Source organism: Protopterus annectens, chromosome 3.part0 (assembly GCF_019279795.1).
Source record: "Protopterus annectens isolate FY-2018-M chromosome 3.part0, PAN1.0, whole genome shotgun sequence".
Classification (NCBI taxonomy): Eukaryota; Metazoa; Chordata; order Ceratodontiformes; family Protopteridae; genus Protopterus; species Protopterus annectens.
The window spans coordinates 1,947,289,541-1,947,306,958 of record NC_056731.1 but is presented as its reverse complement, the minus strand read 5'-3'; positions in this window follow the sequence as shown (position 1 = coordinate 1,947,306,958).

Sequence of the window (17,418 nt, the reverse complement as noted above, 5' to 3'; positions counted from 1 at the left end):
TGCCAAAACACCAATGGTCAGAGGCCCTAAATCAAGTGGATGCTCTTCTGGCCATGAGAGCCATAGAGCCTGTTCCTCTCTCAGAGATGGGAAAAGGTTTTTATTCAAGACTGTTTCTGGTTCCAAGAAAACAAAACTCATGGAGACCTATTCTGGACCTTTCTGTGTTAAACACCTTTTTGGAAATTCCAAAATTCAAGATGCTTACTCTGCAGCAACTAATTCCAATGCTATCTCAGGATGCCTGGATGGTGACATTGGACTTAAAGGAAGCCTACTTACACATTCCCATCAGGCAGGAACGCAGGAAATTCCTCAGGTTCGAGGCACTTTTAATTCTCTGTACTGCCCTTTGGTTTATCTACTGCACCCAGAGTCTTTACCAAGTGCCTGGCACCAGTAGTGGCTTATTGCAGACTTCAGGGGATCCAGATTTACCCCTATTTGGACGACTGCCTTATTCAGGCAGACAGCAAAGATCTTCTACTTCAACATCTGGACTTTGTTCAACGTCTTCTCCTCCCTACTGGGATTCTTAGTGAACACAAAAAAGTCACATTTGATCCCTTCACAACAAATGGTATTCTTGGGAGCCCTCTTAAATACAACCTTACAAAGGGTCTTCCTCACCCCAGAAAAACAAACACAGCTGGCTTCTATTTTCAACACCTTGGCAACTCTATCTCAGCTCACTGCAAGGAAATTCCTGCAGACTCTGGGCTACATGGCTTCCTGCATTCTGTTGATTCCAAATGCAAGGCTTCATATGAGAAAGCTTCAATGGTATCTGAAAAGTGTATGGTCACAGCATTACCACGATCTGGATATTCTGATTCCTCTGATCCCCTGTCTCCAGAGGGAGTTGCTCTGGTGGTCCAGGGCATGTGCTTTAAACGAAGGAAAGCCTTTTCGTCTACCTCAACCTACTCAAATCCTGACCACGGACGCCTCGGATTATGCTTGGGGAGCTCACTTTCTAGACAATTGCCAGCAGGGAACCTGGACAAAGGACCATCTTCACTGGCACATCAATCTGAAGGAAATGTTGGCAGTTCAAAATGCTCTTCTAGCCTTCAAGAACCTTTTGCAACCAGGGCCTCTGCTAATTGCACAGACAACACCACGGTCATGTGGTACATCAACAAGCAGGGGTTCTCATTTACCCTCTTTGCAGACTAGCTATGGCTTTATGGGACACAGCTCTAAATCTGAATCTACATCTCCAGGCTCAATTCATTCCAGGAGAACAGAATCTCTTAGCAGACAGCTTGAGCAGAAACATTTCAGATCCTCACGAATGGATGCTAGACACCAACTTATTCAACAGGATTACTGCAGTTTGGGGATGTCCCCAGATAGATCTGTTTGCATCCCATCTCAATCATTAGCTGCCTCGCTTTTGCACCAGGTCCTTCCACAAAACAGCTTGGAAAGTGGATGCCCTGTCCTTCAGCTGGAGAAGCCTTTCGGGATATGCCTTCCCTCCTCTTCCTCTACTACCTCGGGTATTACTGAAGATAAAACAGGACAAGCCCAAGTTCCTCATCCTGATTGCTCCAAATTGGCCTTGACAGTTTTGGTATCCCATTTTAAAGTACCTGTTCTTGGAGCCTCCTTGGATTCTCCCTCTGAACCCTTCTCTTCTGTCCCAGCATCAGGGTCTGTTACTACATCCCAACCTCAAGACCCTTTGCCTGGCAGCTTGGCTCTTCAAAGGAATTTAATTTCTTCTAGCCTTCCTAAACAAGTTTTGGATGTTCTTCTAGAAGCTAGACGGCCTAGCACTAGGGAATCCTATGCCTCTAAATGGAAGAGGTTTTGTATTTGGATGCAGGACCGAGGCTCGGACCCTCTGGTACCTGATCTCTCTTCTATTTTGCTTTACCTTTCGGATCTTTTGTCTCAAAGACTTTCCTTTTCTTCCATTAAGATTCATGCTTCTGCTATTTCTGCTCATTTCAATTCTGATCCTCCTGTTTTTTCTCATCCTTTGGTGAGACAATTCTTGAGAGGGGCCAAGAATTTAAGACCTCCCAGGACCCCTCCTGTTCCTGCTTGGGGATCTTAATTATGTTTTAGAAAAACTTACTTTGCCTCCTTTTGAGCCTGCTGCATCTTCAGATATTAAGTTTTTATCTTGGAAGACGGTTCTTTTGTTAGCATTGACTTCTGCCAGAAGGGTCTCAGAGTTGCAAGCTCTCATGGCTGTGGAACCATACCTTATTTTCCACCAGGACAGAGTATCCTTGAGGACTAATCCTACTTTCATGCCTAAGGTGATTTCAAAAGTGGCTTTAAATCAGACAATTCACCTTCCTACTTTCTTTCCTAATCCTCAAAATAAAGGGGAAAGGATTTTGCATTCATTGGATGTGCACAGACAGTTACGATTTTACCTGGACAACACTAAGGAGTTCAGAAAATCTAATCAATTGTTTGTTTCTTTTGCCTCCAGTTCTCTTGGAAAAGCTATTTCAAAACAAACTATTTCCAAATGGATTGCTTATGGAATCAGATTTTGTTACACTCATCATGGGAAACAGTTTCCAGGTACTGTGAGAAGTCATTCTACTAGAGCAGCTGCCACTTCTACAGCTTTTCTCAGAGGAGTTCCTACCAAGGATATCTTGGAAGCTGCCACTTGGAGTTCTGTGCATACTTTTCCAAGCACTACAATCTCCCTCTGTATTCTAAGACCAGGGCAGGCTTTGCCTCTGCTGTTTTGCAGGGTCTTCTTGCTGCCCCTTCTTCTGTCTAAGCCTCCTCCCCTTTTCACTGCTTTGGGATTCCACCCTACAGTTATGACTGCAACAGTGAAACACGAAGAACATAGTACAGTTGTGTACACCTACCATAAATGTAGATGTTCGAGTGTCTTCACTGTTGCAGTCGGGGTTTCCCTCCCTCCTATCCCCTCTTTTTCTCTTATTTGTGGTGTATTTGTGTTTCCTTGTTGGATTCATTTATGATTTATTGGGACATCTGACATCTAGGGCAAGAAAGGCTGGAGAAGATGGCGTCGGCTGAGGGCTATGTACCAGAGCGTACTGACGTCAGGGTACTAGCTTGTACAGCCGACGCTGGACCCAGACTTTGGGATTCTGGCCGACCTCGGGCTGCCTGCCGGCAGGAGCACCCTACAGTTATGACTGCAACAGTGAAGACACTCTAACATCTACATTTATGGTAGGTGTACACTGTACTTTCCTGTCTGTGAGCCAGCTAGTAATCCAGCAGGTTATGTAGGGATTTATGCCTAGTTCTGAGAGTTTGCCAACAATACTTGAGTGGGGTATTGTATCAAACACCAGGTCAAGGTAGGTGGTATCTCTGTTTTCCTCTCATTCATAGCCCTGGTCACCCTGTTGAATTCTACCAGGTTGAGTAGGCAAGACCTTCACTTAAAGCCAAACTAGGATGGGTCCAATATCTGCAGGTTGCCAAGGTCCTTGTTGATCATTTCCATAATTCATTCCTTGGCTTTGTATCAGACTTGTCAGACTGATGGAGCTCTAGTTCCTAGGTTTGGTTGAGAGTTCACCCTTTTGAAGAGAGATGACTGTTGTGACCTCCATTCACCTGACATGTAACTTAGTTGTTTTGAGACCGTAGTTAGTGCCTCAAGTGGTTCTGCTACATCTTGTTTTAGGCTATTTAGGAGGCAATCAGGGATATTGTCATCGCCCACTGAAGCAGTGTTTTTTGGCCTTGGTGAGCACCACCAGGACCTGCTGCCTGTTGATAGTTGGGGGGAATGCTAGAAGGGATTTCATGGGAAGAGTAGGGGTGAAGTTATGGCTAAATTTATCAGCCAGTAGATTTGCTACATCACCCTTATCAGGGAAGATTTTGCCATTTATCACCAGTTTTGCACACTGCTGTGTTACGTTTATGGCTCCTGACACAGCTGAAGAAGGTCTTGTGATTATCCTTAGTCTGAGGGGCTATCCTGAACTCGTGATTGGCTTTGTTTAACTTTATTAGACCTCTTAGTTTCTTGTCTAGATGAATCCGAGAGCTGTCTTGTCTCTGAGAGTTGCACTTTCTGATTTTGACCGTAACTTTTTTTCTTTTGTTATATACTTTGTTATGGTAAGGGAACCACCAGCAGGGTTTGGTTTTTGGTGGTAGATCTGTGCTTGCTTCTGGTAGGTAGGGCAGCCTCAGTGCAGCCATTTATATGTTTGTACAGTGTTTTTATAAATAAATCTGCATAAATAGCTGTGTTCTTGGGGGTGAGGAGCACTGGATTTGGGCAAACTGTCACTTAATAGGACATAGTGTTGGTTCAGAATAGTTCCTGTTAAAGGTTTAGTTGGGTTTTCCTGGTTGAATTTTATTTTGAGGGAGCCAACTTTGTGGTCTGACCTCACCAATGAGGGTTTGACCTGGGGGTAGGTGGCGGTTTGGGTTGGGAGGCAACAGTGCTCTCCCATGTTTGAGTACTAGGTCCAATATATTTGATCCTCTGATTGGAGTATAGACTGTCTGGTCCAGGGTGTATGTGGTAAAGTCTAGGAAGCAGCATGTCTGTGAATTAGAGGCAGTATGTTTCCCAGTCAATAGAAGAGTAGTTTACTCCCTAACGAATAGGGTATTTGGTTGTATGGTGAGTGCCTCTAGTAGGTCTAGGTAAGATTTGTGAGCTTCATGGGTCATAAAGGTTAACCTGTATCTGGCCAGGTCATGGTAAGGAAACTTCCAGCAAAAGCAGACAGCAGAGGACCAGCACAGCATAAAAATAAAAATATTTATTAAACAAATGAACAATATGTATATAAAAGATGTAAGTGCTTTCATGTAGTGCCACTACGCTTCATCAGACATAAAAATACTATCAAATGGTTCACCTTTGAAAATACATCCTAACCAATCACATCTTACAACCAGTGATTGTTAATTAGTCTAATTAAAGAAAGCTGAATGTATTAAAGCAGTTACTTCATATTTGCAAGCTGTGTTACACAACACTTTAAGCATCAGAACCGGTCATTAAAAAGCAGTACACTTTGTGAAAACCTTTGTGAAGTTACAAAAGTATAACCTATCAAAAACCCTACATAGTTGTATATTCAGCATCATATATTTAAATGTAGTGTACTTAAAAATGACAGCTACTTAATACAAACTTTAAGGAATCATCATAGGTTCATACTAGGCTATCTGCCCTAGGGCATTTATAAGCCTAGCCAGAATGTGTTTGGCTTTCGCCACCCATTTTAAATTAATTTTGCTATGCCCTTTTTCGAGGTTAGTATACCGTGCCTCTGTCTATCAGTGACACAGAAGTGATACCCGGGGTAAACCTACAATCTCCCATCCACTCATCAAGATTCCTCTTGAAGAGAGTCAATGAGGGACTCTGCCTAACCTGGACTGGGATTTTATTCCAGAGTGAAGGGAGCCTCTGGGTTATGAATCTGTCCCTCCAGCATGTCCTATTTATTTCAGTGCTGAGGTTCAAGTCTCTCGAGCGTGTAGCTCGATGGGATTTGGATTTTCTGAGGTGCAGCATGTCCATTAATTCCGGGTTGGACATGGCTTTATACGTCAGGCATAGATCGCCTCTGAACAGGCGGTATGCCACTGAGTAGAGCTGGAGTTTTTTTAACCGAGCAGCATATGGCATCTGTTTGAGCCCTTTGATCCTCTTGGTGAGGTACTTTTGGGGCCTTTCCAGTTGCTGCAGGTGTCTAGTAAGGTACATCCCAAAAGGGGCATTGTACTCAATTATGGGCCTGATGAGGGATGAGTAAAGAGGCATGATGACCTCCCCTGATCTAGATGTGAATCCCTTCATGATTAGGTGGGCTATATGAAATGTTTTTCTAACCACTTTGGCCACGTGGTTGTCAAATGAGAGATTGCTGTCAACTTGGGACCCCAGGTCCCTAATTACTTCTGTACTTAATGGATTATCACCTATGTGGTAATTTGTGGGCACTTTGTTTTTGCCAAAGGGGATGACTATATACTTTTTGGCGTTTAGCTTGAGGCCATGGCTCTGGCACCAGTTGTCTGTTTCTATGAGGCCCTTTTGGAGGATGCTTGTGTCAGCTGGAGAGTCGATAATGGCGCCCAGTTTGCAGTCATCTGCGAACTTGGTCAGCCACAGTCCTTCCGTGTTGGCCTGTACCTCTGAGAAATATATACCAAACAAGAGAGGTCCCAGGACTGAGCCTTGTGGGACACCACTTGTAACTGGTTTGGAGTCTGACATGGCTCCAGCAATTCTAACCATGTGGGTTCTGTCCTTGAGCCAATTTGCAACCCATCTAGTGACATAGGGGTTTATATTTAAGTTGGTGAGCTTATCTATAATGCCCGAGTGGGGTATTGTATCGAATGCTTTTGCGAGGTCCAGGTAGGCTGTGTGGACCACCTTCCCCTCGTCAATGGCCTTGGTGACTGTTTCAAAGAAATCAACCAGGTTTAAGAGGCAGGATCTGCCCTTAACAAAGCCGAACTGGGTAGGATCCAGTGTCTGTAGGTCCCCAATATCTTTATTTATGAGGTCCATGATGATCCTTTCCATAGCTTTGCAGACCAAGCTAGTCAGGCTTATGGGGCGATAGTTTCCAGGATCCGTTGAGGCACCACCTTTGTGGAGAGGGACCACAGTTGCTGTACGCCACTCTTTGGGTACATATCCTGTAGTAAGGCTGAGATTGAACAGTAGTTTTATGTTTGGGTTTAGCTCTTCTTGGAGTTCATGTAGGATGCAGCCCGGGACACCGTCTGGTCCCATTGATGCTGTGTTTTTTGCTTTGGAGAGGGCGGCTCTTACCTGAGCATCTGAGATGTCAGGGGGGCAGCACTCTGCTGGGATAGATATTTGCCCATTTGGTGGGGAAGGGGGGGGAGAAGTTTGCGCTGAACCTGTCAGCTAGGATGTTTTCAATTTCTGTGGGTTTGGTGTATTTTTTGTCATTTTGGACTAATTCTGAGCATATCTGGGAATTACCACCCAGGTTCCTAACATAACTAAAGAAAGCCTTGTGATTATCCTTAGTGTCCTGTGCAATTTTTCTCTCTAAGCTGGCCTTAGACGATTTTATGAGTGCCCGTATTTTTTGCTAATACTGATCAGAGATGCCTTCCCTTTCTGGAATTTTGCTCTATCATTTAGTAGCTTCCTCCTTCTATTGTATAGTTTGTTTATGGCTGGGGTCCACCAGACAGGACGTCTGCCTTTGGAGGATTGGATCTTGGTTTTATTTGGGATCGCATGATCCATGCATTCCTGAAGGTGTTCATAGAATGCGTTTATAAAGGATTCTGCGGTCTGGGCCGTATTTTCCACAGGCCCGGGGGCTTTGAAGGATTCCACCTTGGTTTTGAGGAGTGTGAAATTTGCTTTAGAGAAGTTTTTCACTGTGGTTTTCTGGGCAGGGGGTGGTGTCGGGATGTGAATATCCAGTGAGATTAGTTTATGGTCTGATCTTACCAGTGAGGGAGACACTTCTTGTCTGGAGCATAGAGTCCCTAGGTCCAGTATGTTTTACCCTCTTGTGGGAGTGGTAACAAGTTGTTCCATAGCATTTGAGTTTATAAATTCTAGGAACCTTTGGGCTAGGGTGTTGGAGCTAGAGTAATGCTCCCAGTCTATGTTTGGGTAGTTGAAGTCACCCAATATAATGGTGTTTGGAGAGACCTTCATATTTTCCAGTGTTCTCAGGAAGGCCGAGTGGGGTTCCTGGGTTAGGGAGGGTGGTCTGTAGCAGGCTATAAACTGGAATTCAGTTTTACCCACTGTTAGTTGCACATGGATAGTCTCTGATGCTTCGTGCTGTGCCACCAACCTGGAGGTGTGGGTATCTTTGACGAATATTGATACTCCCCCTCTTTTTGTGGGTCGGTCCAAGTTTTGGGTCCGAAAAGCATGGTATGAGGTATAACCTGGTAGTGCTGGGGTGCTCTCGGGAGCCTTGAACCAGGTTTCTGTTACTGCGCAGATATCGATGTTCTCCATGCTAAGGAGAGTTTCGAGTGCGTGCATCTTGAGGTTTAGACTTCTGGCATTGAGTAGCATTACTCTTAGTTTCTTATCCCTTGTGATACCTATGGAGGTGGGTTTGTCTTTTGAGCCTTGCCTAAAAAAGGCACTATGGGTGTAACAAGAGCCTTTGCCAATATCCGAAAGCCCAGGGGTGACAGGTGAAAGTCGTCCCTAGCTAAGCATCGTGGCTTGTCGAGCATGTCATCCCAGGCTGACTGGCATTGGATCCCCTTTGAATGACACCAATACTTAAGCCAATTGTTGAAATTGATCATCTTGTCTTCATATTGTGGCATCATTCTTGGTGAGGGTAAGATGCTACTCAAGGTCAGGGTCATACTGGCCTGGGCCACATGCTCAGAGAGCTCCTCTATGTCTCTTCATGTAGTCCAGGGAGGTACGTCTCAGGTCGTTCACACCAGCATGGACAATGACTGAGTCATATTTGTACTTGCCTTGGAGTGACCTGAGTGCTTGTGTTGTGGCGGATCCTAGCGCCTGACAGGCAGCTCACCGTGACCTTCTCCTTGTTCAGCCTGGTGAGCGGGACGTCAGTGTGCCTGACGATAGTCACCTATTACAAGTGTATCAGGTGTGTTGTTTAGCCTTAAGGGCTGTGACTGTTCGGCACACTGGCTTTGTGAGCTATGTGTTGCACGTGTTTTGTTTTGGGGTAGCGGTTGCTTGGGTGTCTGCTTTGGAGGTCTCTGCTGCTTAGGCAGATTTTTATTTAGAGCCTCCGAGTATGTTTTTGTGTGTTTGTGTTTGGTTTGCTGTCATGGTAGGTCTATGTGAGACTGGAATTGTAGTGAGTGTGGTTTCCTTCTCCTCCTGACTGGTTACGCCAGTACTGAGTTGAGAGAGCTTAGCCTCCAGTTTGGCTATATGGATGCATCTCTCACATGTGTTGGAATTTTTTGGGAGGAGGAGAGGGTTGTCTCTGTACATGAGGCAGTTGTAACAGTTAAACTTTTTACAGTATGCATATCCAAAATCCCTCACAATTGTAAATAGACAATCAGTGTATTGTCATAATTCATTTGCCATTCTCTTAGATGACTGCATTCATCCTTTTGAAAAAAAAGTAATGCATTTGCAAATCTTCACACTGCATTACTATATGCTGCACAATTACCGAAGGCTATATCGACATTGTACATTAAAATACAGCTTGAATCTCTTATAGAACATATTAAACATAATCTATTTGTCTCTTATAGAACACATTAAACATAATCTGTCTGACACACTTCAAAACAAACAATCAAATTTAAATACTTTAACATATAAAATTTAAAGTCGCCATGCTTCAAGGATCTTTGACTTCCTCTTGGGCACTAAATCTGGAGAGAATACACTCGTGATGAACAGCTTTTGCCTGCTGTTATGGCAACAACAAAGCTAAACACCTCTATCAAAAGTAAAGCGAGTACACCTTTATTGTACATAATCAACTTGTTATATAAGAGTATTGGTTCTACAATATTAGAGTCACTGTAAGAACGAGCATATCTACCTCACTACTTTAGGCACCATATACTATATATAAAAAACTAACTACATTCATGTAATGAAAAAATACTAATTCTACAGTAATATAAAGGCAAGCATGTTGACCACATAACTTTTAAGTGCCATGTACTATATAACTGACTTCATCCATGGTGTATAACCCTCACTAAACTCAACGTGATCATTCCATAACCAACCCCACTAACATAAAAAATATAAATAGTAAATAAAAAATTAAAACCTCAGCAATAAACTGTCAACTTCCTATATCTCAAAAAAGATTTTAAGTGACAGAGCTTCATTGAGGCCTTGCATCTTATCTTGTAACAGAGCTATCCATTTGTTCTATTTTTTTCCAAGGCATTCCTATTATCACCTTAGCCTCATGCCAGATGGTAAAACTTGAAGGGTCATAAATGAAAAATCATGAGTAGTAGTCTCTAGTGTAATGTGCTTAGCTACGGCACTCTTGGTATCTCCAATACTGCTGTAATAAATATGCTCCCTAATTCTTTCCCTCAAAGCCCTGGTTGTCATACCTACATAGAACATTAGGCACTGATTGCACTGTACTAAATAAACCACATTTGTAGTGGGAAAATCTGCATAATGCTGAAAGACATATTTCCTGCCTGTCATAGAATGTATAAAATGTTTCTATTGGCTATATATTTACAAAAATTACAATGTTTATATCTAAAAGTCCCTTTTCTTTCCGATGTATTCTGCTCAAATAAGGAGCCTGTTCTATGACAAAGGCGTCTTTTCAAAGGCTTTAAATTCCTATAATTAACCTTATGGTAAGATCCCACAACTTGTTTTATACCATCATATGTTGCCAGTATGTGCCAGTTCTTGCATATTATCTCCATAATGCTCTTTTTGTCAGAGGTAACTGGAAGGCATACATTCTTTTTTAGAAGATGTACAAGGTCTATTAAAATCCAATCTAGTCCCTTTAGAAAAATAAGGTTTGCTCTTCCCCTTCCTCTCCTAGTATACCACTTGTAATTGCATCTCACACTTGGGCTCAATGCACCCTCTATTCCAAAATTCTTCTTTCAGGAACTTAACCCGTTGAGTTAATACAGCATCCTTACTTGTAAGTCTTGAAAGACGTAAAGCCTGCCCCTTCCACACATTCTTGAACACATTTGGGATGCATACTAGACCTCATTGAAAAACTGTTCTGTTTACAACTTTTTCTGAATATATGGGTACTTAAAGTAATACCATTCCTAATCAATTTCACATCAGGAAGTGCTACCATTTAAAAATTCAATAAACCTATCTAGTTCTTCCATAGAATCATGCCATATACAAAATATATCATCCACAAGTCTACAATAATGTACAAGATGTTTGCTATATGTTTCATTTGTCATTAGTACTGTATTTTCCCAATGTGCCATTACAGTATTGGCATATGAGTTGCCACATGGGGTGCCCATGGCTACGCCATAAAGTTGGATGAAATATTTCCCATCAAAAGTGAACACATTATTAAAACTAATTCTATTAACATAGATTAACTCTGAATATAACCATTGTCAGTCACTGTTACTGCTCAAAATATCCCTCGTATACGGAATCCCCACATCATTGCGAATGCATGTAAGCAACGAACAAACATCCATTGTAACTAATGTACCTAAATCAGATAAAGGGACTTTTTCCAGCTTTTCATAGAGAGCAACCAAAAAATGTTGTGCACCTCTTTAGAATAATAGGTGACTTCAACAAAAAAGTCATCCAGGAGATCCCTTCTGACCAAATCAGGTTGGGCATCTACTTTAAGATTCTTTTTAGTGCCAAAAAAGACAGGGGGAACCGAAGGCCAGTTCTGGATCTGACATCTCTGAACAAATCGGTAAAGAACTTGAAATTCAGTATGGTCACAGTCTAGTGTACTCTACCTCTACTGAAATTGGATGACTGTATGTGCTATATAGACCTGAAGAATACATACTACCATATCAAAATGGACAGAGGCTCCAGGTGTCTTTGCTTCAGGCTGGGGGCCAGCCATTACCAATTCAGAGTGTTTCTATTTGGCCTCACCACAGCCCCAGGGTGTTTGCTAACTGCATGGCAGTAATCGCAGCGCAACTCGGACTGCAGGGATTCCACGTGTTTTCTTACCTGGATGACTGGTTCCTAACTGCTCCAACCAGACTCATCCAAGCCAGGGACTACCTGTTATAGTTGGCTCCCACTCTTGGCATAACTATCAACATGAAGAAATTCCAGTTACAACCTGTTCGAACCATAGACTTTATTGGAGCACATTTGGACATGACCAACATTTTGGGCTTCCTGGCTCCAGACAAGATTCCAAATTTAAGGCTAGGTGTCACACAGATTTTGGAAATACCAGTTCCTCCAGTAAGCTTAGTACTTGGGGCTCCAGGTTCCATGGCTGCCACAATAACCCTATTACTTACTGCACACTTACACATGTAAATCCTACAATTGACATTCAGTCCAGTGGTCGCTGCACCATTGCCCACTAAACTATTTGACCAAACTATCACAGATGTGCAGACTCACTCTTTTGGTGGCTCCTTTCCCTGGAAATCAGTCAAGGATGCCACTTTGTTCTTCCCCCACCAAATGTCACGTTGACCACAGATGCCTCCCAGCTGGGGGGGGGGGGGCATTTTCTAGGTCGGACGGTCCAAGACACGACGACGTCACAGGAGACCAAATTGCAAGTCAAGTGTCCTAGAGATGAGCGTGCTCCTTCTAGCTTTGCAAGTACTGCACAGCTTTCTCCCTCCAGGGACAATAGCGATGCAAGCAGACAAATATGTCTGTAGTGTGGTACATCAACAAACAAGGAGGAACCAGATCTTGCCCTCTGTGTCGAAACATTGAGAGTGTGACAATGGACAATCTCTAGCAACAGCTTCCTAACTGCAGCACACATTCTGTTGAGTACAATATTGTAGCAGACAGGCTCAGCCGAGTTTTACTGATGCCTCATGAGTGATCTCTGCATCAGTCAGTGACGAACATGATCTTCCTCAAATGGGGTCAGCCTTGCTATGATCTCTCTGCATCCCCTGTCAACAACAAATGCAGCAGTTTTTCCTCCCTGTGGAGGGTTGAAGGCAGTCACCAAGAGATTCTCTACTTCATGCTTGGCCCCCAGTCTACTCTTTGTATTTCCTCCTTTTCCCGATTCCCAGATTTCTTCAGAAAGCAGATGGGTTGAAGAGCACAGTAATCCTCATTGCTCCTTCCTGGCCTTGCTAAGTCTGGCTCACCCTCCTTTGGTCTCTACTGCTTTACCCACTGTGGACACTGGAACCACTTCCAGACCTTCTGTCCCACTCCCTTTGGGCAGACTCATCTGGATTTTCAAAGCTTCAAACTAACTACATGATGTCTCGAATTCTGATGGCTAGATATTCCAGGCTTTCATCCCCAGTCCAAAAGATTTTGATTTCTTCCCACAAAGCATCTGCTAGAAAAACCTACAAGAATAAATAGAAAACATTCTCCATATGGGCTTAAAAGCAAATGGATCCCTTTATGGGTTATACTCCAGCAGTGTTAGATTTTCTGGCTTCCATTTTCCAAAATGTAGCCAGCTATTCTACCGTAAAAGTTCAGCTAGCAGCCATTTCGAATTTTCATGTTGGAGAAGATTTTTCATCTCTAGCTTCATTGAAACTTTTGCAAGGCTTTCCTTAGGGGTAACTTTTTACTTCGTCCCCTCACAAATAATATATTCCAGTTCCGAAATCACACTACAGTGGGGAAAAGGGTAATTTCCTGATCTCCACTGTACCGTGATCTGTAGTCATAACTCCAGTGACATATGTGCAAAGAGAAACTACAGTTTAAGTATCACTTGCAGCACTTTTGCAGAGCCAGAAGTTGAGCACCAGATTAGCACAGCACTTCTTTTCAACCTCATCACTGCTCAGCTACCTCCATGTCCTACTTTTATCTCTACTGTGACCCACTCCCTCTCCATTATACTTTTTCACCCTCTACTACCTTTGTCGTCTGTTGCTTAAATTTAGCTCTCACCACAATACCTCTTAAGACGTACTACTTTCTGTTGATAATTGCAACAATATGGCTGGCTACTGTATATGAGCCTATATTATTTCAGTGAATATTTCTAACTTCGAATACCATATGGCCGACACCATATGGTCGAAGTTAGAAAACTTCAAGTACGGGAAAAAATTAAAAAAAATAAAAAGTCACCTAACATTATAAAGCAGGGGGCAAGACCCCGTGCACCCCTGCTCTTTAAATATACCAACTCTGGGATCGCACTACAGTGCAGTAAAGGGAAGTCTTCCTTGTAATGCAGTATAGTGCTGTCTCGGAGTTGTTATATTTAAAGAGCATGGGGGGTGCAGGGGGGCATTGCCCCCCGGCCTACAACCCTTGGTTTACGGTTTAGTCTTTTCTTTTTTTTTTTTTGTATGAATTTGAAGTTTTCTAACTTCAACCATATGGTATTCAAAGTTAGAAATCTTCGTTTAAATATAGACCCACTGTATATATTGCCTTTCAAATGTTAGTGTCACTCTTTCTAATATTGTTTGTACACTGGATCCTTGATAGGGGACATAAGGACAACTAACAGTCCAGTTATCTGAGTGCATGTGTTCAGTTATTGTAAAGTGTCAATCAATGATAAGACTTTTCTCCATGGATTGTTAATAAATGGCTTAGGATGAATCCTTAATTTTTTATTTTAATTTCCAACAATGCTGTGGTCTTCAGTAGGCTGTGGAAGTCTTCCAGAGTTGGTATTGTGTTTTTATTCCATCTTGTTGTACACTTCCTTGAGATTGCAAGTATTGTCCATACTAGATACATATTTGCCTCATTCAAATGAGGACCTTTGTACACATGTAATACTAGAGCTTTAGAGAAGTTAAACAATTCATTAAATAAAGGTTATAAAAAGTTTTTAATACCATTTCAAAATGGCTTAATTTTAACACAGTTGAAAAAAATGTGATTCTAGTAGTCTGCAGTGTGTATTTGCTCAGACCTCCAGCATATTCCCTTTGTGGAAGAATTAATTTTAGTAATTCTGTCTGTAGTAAGGAATGCCCTGTGCAAGCATTTCCAATTAAAAACTTTCCAGTATTGTGTAAAGGATGCATGTTTAATTGATAATAAATTATTTAATTTCTTCAGTTAGCTGTAATGAGTGTCCTTTTGTTATATAATTCCAATATGAGGATTTGGGTGTTTTATGATTTATCAATATATTTTAAAATTTTGAAATACTATTTCCCCATGTCATCATTATATTTGATTTTATACAGGTATTTCGTAAGTTTAGGTATTTATTTAAATGAAGCATTACTAATTCTGTATAAATCTTGGAAATATGTCAGAATGCTTTGCATAGTTAGCCAATCTTGTTGTGGAATTTTGTATGTTTCTATTGTTTGCATATCCAGAACATTTAGTTCTTTGATGCATTGAAACCAACAAACAAATCCTTTCTCTTCCCATGAATTAATTATTTCTCTGTATATTTTATGTGGCTAGCTTTTTGTAACTATGAATGGTGTTAAAAGATCAAACCAGATTTTTAAATCTATATTTGCATTAATAATTTTCCTAAATGAGTCAATGTAATAATCATACACATTTTAGTGGGCTTAGTTATGTTATATTGCATACTAATACATATGTGCCATGGCAAATTGTTTATCTGTTTGAATTTTTTTTTTAAATCAAATTCATTTATTGATATTGGTTAGTAATTCTTCCAATTTGCAGAGTAATTTGGACTTATCCAGTCTGAGATTGTTTTAGATATTGATGCTTTTATATATATTTCTATATCAGGAAAGTTTAATCCTCCCTGTTTCCATGGTCTGATAGGATATATTAAAGCTATTCCGTTTCTTTTGGGCAACATAAAAAAATTATTAGGCATGAGTTTGTTTGAGTATATTCCTTTCTGGTAAGTTGTTTTCCCAAAGCTGTATGTAGAATCTTGGGTAGTAAAACCATTTTTATTAACTGTAGTCTATCTTCAAATGTTAATATTATTTTGTTCCACTTTTCCACAGAGATTTTAATTGTATTGATGATGATATTGTAGTTTCTTTTGAGACAAATTCATTATTCTTGCATAACTCAATTCCAAGATATTTTAAGGTAGATTCTTGTTTTCCTATAGTGTGATTCCCCTTCATCTGCAATTCTTTTTTCTTTTTATTTAAAAATAAAATGTGTGATTTTGATTTGTTAAAATGGAGTCCTGAAGTCCTATAAAATGTGTCAATTAAAATATCTAATTCTTCTAACGTTTCTCTTGTATTGGACAGTGTTAATATATCATCAGCAAAGAGCACTACTTTAGAATTATATTCATAAATATCTACTCCTTTGACTTTTGTATTGTTACGTATTGAATCTGGCAATATTTCAATAGCCAAAGCAAGTAGAATCGGTGACATGGGACATCCTTGTTTAATACCCTTTGTTATATGTATCAATTCAGAGGTGAAAGGACCTAGCTTAACATACGCTAAATTATATATATATATATAGATATATATAGATATAGATATATATATATATATATATATATATATATATATAGATATAGATATAGATATATGTGTGTGTGTTCTTTAGTAGATGAACAAAGGAGGGAGGAAATTCAAATAACACCAGAATTTTGAATAAATAGTCCCAATTTATGGAATCAAAGGCTTTCTCTATGTCTAAGCCAGTTATGAGTGTTTATTTTTTATTAACATAATCTGTAAGAGAAATTATCCTTTTAATATTATCATGTCTGTCTATAATATATAAATCCAGTTTGATCACTGTTTATTGTTTTGGATAGTGGTATTTTCATTCTGTTAGTTAATATTGTCATAAATATCTTATAGTTATTATTTAATAATGATATTGGTCTATATGAGGTACAGAGGTTTGGGGATTTGTTTTCCTTTAGGATTGGTGTGATTAAGGAACATCTCCAAGAGGGGTGGTATTGAAGCTTGTGACTAAATTTCTAATAGAGATTTATGTTAGAGAAATAGTATCTTTGAAGGAAAATGTTTATATATTTCCATAATTGTCATCTATACCTGGAACTTTATTATTTTTACCCCCTTTTATTGTATCTGTAATTTCTTTGTAGGATATGGGTGCTTGCAGATGTCGTTTAAATTTTTCTGGGTTTTTTTTATATTAGAACATTTTCATCTAGATTTAATTGATCGATCTGTATGTTTTCTTTCTGGAAATGTTCTATATAGTGATTTCTATAGGCATCAAGAATGTCACCTATATCTGAGACATTTCCCCTTTCTTTTCATGGAAGATGCTTTTAATGTTAGCTTTTGATTGTATTTTGATTCTTGTGGACAAATTCTGTAGGTATTTGTGAGAAGTGGCCAAGGTATTGATTTTTAGTTTTTCTAAAGCTAGACTAGTTTTATGTGTTATAATTTTGTTGTATTTATTGTTTAATACTTCTACTTTTTTTCATCTTAAATGATTTTGATTTTTTTCAGCTTTTACTGACAAAAGTTTGGATTGAATATCTAATAATTCAGAATCCCATTCTCTGATTTTTTTTTTTTTTTTTTTTTTTTAATACCAAGTTAGGAATGTCCTTCAAGGATGCATCTGCAGTCCTTACATATGGGTTGTCCTGCCTCAGGCAGCCCTTCGGTCGGCCGGATTCCAAAGTCTGGGTCCGGCATCAGCTGATGTCGCCCTCTTCCCCGACGTCAGAGCGCCTGGGGTATAAATGCATCAGCTGGCGCCATCTTCCTCGGTCTTTCTTGCCGCGCGGTGCCCGAAGCAGAAGCAGTTCGCAAGTGCCGGTCGGCCAGCTCCTGTGATTTCAGCTACCGAAGTCTTCAAAAAAGCTAAGTACCCCGTTGGGGACT